This window comes from Thamnophis elegans, chromosome 13, assembly GCF_009769535.1.
Source record: "Thamnophis elegans isolate rThaEle1 chromosome 13, rThaEle1.pri, whole genome shotgun sequence".
NCBI lineage: Eukaryota > Metazoa > Chordata > Lepidosauria > Squamata > Colubridae > Thamnophis > Thamnophis elegans.
This window is the reverse complement of record NC_045553.1, coordinates 36219202-36221805: the sequence shown is the minus strand read 5'-3', so window position 1 is coordinate 36221805 and position 2604 is coordinate 36219202.

The following is a 2604-nucleotide window of genomic DNA, read 5'->3' as shown; positions in this document are numbered from 1 at the left end:
GAAGGATGGCCTAATTTAAGAATAATCCACTTGTGGCCATTTGTGGCAGAGCAATAGCAACAGCGATGGCACTTAGACTTACATACCACTTCACCGTGCTTTACAGCTCTCTCTAAAAGGTTTACAGAGTGAGCATACTGCCCCCAACAATCTGGGTCCTCATTTTACCAACTTCAGAAGGATGGAAGGCTGAGTCAACCTTGGGCCAGTGGGAATTGAACTACCAAACTGCTGGCAGTCGGCAGTCAGCTGAATTAGCCTGCAGTACTGCATTATAACCATTGCGTTACCACAGCTCGTACAAGTAGAACATAGAGCAAAAGATCTACTGTTCTACTGTTGTCAAACTATCTGTTCTAATGCAGTTTAGTCCAGTTTGATTAAGGCAAAGGTAAAGGTTTCCCTCGCACATATGTGCTAGTTGTTCCCAACTCCAGGAGGCAGTGCTCATCTCCATTTCAAAGCTGAAGAGCCAGCGCTGTCCGAAGACATCTCCGTGGTCATGTGGCTGGCATGACTAAATGCTGAAGGTGCATGGAACGCTGCTACCTTCCCACCAAAGGTGGTTCCTACTTTTTCTACTTGCATTTTTCCATGCTTTCGAACTTCTAGGTTAGCAGAAGCTGGGACAAGTAATGGGAGCTCACCCTGTTGCATGGCACTAGGGATTCAAACCGCCAAACTGCCGATCTTTCAATCAACAAGCTCAGCGTCTTAGCCACTGAGCCACCACGTCCCTCCAGTTTTGATTATAGAGTCAAAATCTGAATTACAGTGTAGCGAAGTATGCTAAACAAATGCTGTTCACAGATCTGCCTTTCTCTACTTTGGATTTGGCTGTCTTGAAGGACCTTTGATTTTGCAAAGATGTTGTCGTCATCACCCAAGCTCCTACTGTAGGATTCACTCATTTGAAACCCCTCTTGCAACATCAGAGCACACGGCAAGGCCTGCTGGATCGTAATCACAAGTCTGCCCAGCAGTTCTGCTTTCAATTTATCCATAAGAGTTAACAACCCATACCAGAAGCATAAGATCTCAGAACACAGTTGTTGGGCAGTGCTCCATATCAGTTTATACAAGAGTGCCACCTAGCGTCTTCAATCAAACTTGTTATGTATAAATCACTAAACCTCTTACACAATTTTCTACAATCTCATTTCTTCTAGACATGTTGTGTTTCACGTGGCACGACAAAACCGCGGTCCACTAAAGCGCGCCCGATTAAAGCGCGTACCTGACGTCATAAGCAGCGCAACAAATACGACCATGGAGATTTTAAAAAGCGATTTTAAAGCAAGCCGATTCACGTAAAGGTAAGGGTTAGGTTTAGGATTAGGGTTAGGATTAGGTTAAGGGTTAGGGTTAGGTTTAGGGTTACGTTAAGCATTAGGGTTAGGTTTAGGGTTAGGTTAAGGGTTAGCGTTAGGTTTAGCGTTAGGTTAAGGGTTAGGTTTAGGGTTAGGTTTAGGGTTAGGTTAAGGGTTAGGTTTAGGGTTAGGTTTAGGGTTAGGTTTGGGGGGGGTTAGGGTAAGGTTTTCGCTTTAATTTTAAGTTTACCGCTCACAGCGTGATGTTTTTGTCGCGCTGTGATGACGTCAGGTACGCGCTTTTGTCGAGCGCGCTTTAGTCCACCGCGGTTTTGTGGTGGAACCGTATTTCAACTTCCAGCATTATCACCGAGGATTCCAAGGAACCTGGAAAGTGTTAAGCTATTAAAGGCTAGTGTGTTTAAAGAGATACTCTTTGTATTGCATAATGGCTGAACTATTTATTTATTGAGAAACAGAGAGGAAGAGGAGGAAGAGGAAGAGAAAGAAGAAGAGGAGGAGGAGGAAGAAGAAGTAAAGGAAGAAGAAGAAGAGGGAGGAGGAGGAGGAGAAATGTTATAAAATATTTAATGTGCTTTATGAAAAGGGGTCAGGTGAAGAAAAACATGTTAATGTTTAAGATGTCTCACAATGCTTCATCATATTGGCTGCAGTAGATGACTATCTCGTTGATGAAATACGTCCTTTATAAGCAAAATTATTTATGGTTGCAATCCTGAAACTTCTTCACTGTGTAGAACTCAGATTGGATTGAACGCAACATCTAAGAATAAACATAGATAAAACGGCACTCCAGACATACTTTCTTCACTGTTAGAAGTAGCAACTGCGTAGTCTCTCAGTTCTCCTACCTGTTAGCAATACATTCATAAGTCTCACAAGGTTTGGATGGAATCACCAGATTTTATGGCAACTAGTTGGTCATCACCATTTTTTTTTTTTTTTTTGCAAATAAAAAAAGGCTGAAGCAATAATTGTATGCTGTTTGGCGGATGTTACAGATAGCAAGTTAGTGGCCCTTTGAAACACGCAGAACTTTGGAGCATCAAACCTACCGTAATTACATAAAGCAAATCCAGACAATCAGTGAAAACACTGGGGTTCACTTTTTAATCTAGAAGCGGGATCCAAACTTCTTCCGTTTACTAGGCAAAACCCATTGGCATGTGCAAAAAATGCCTAGAGTTGACTTACTGCTACCTCTGGAAACGGCCACAGGAAGGGGCGCTGTCTCTATATACACAGGCACAGATATACACTCTGCCAGCTGTCT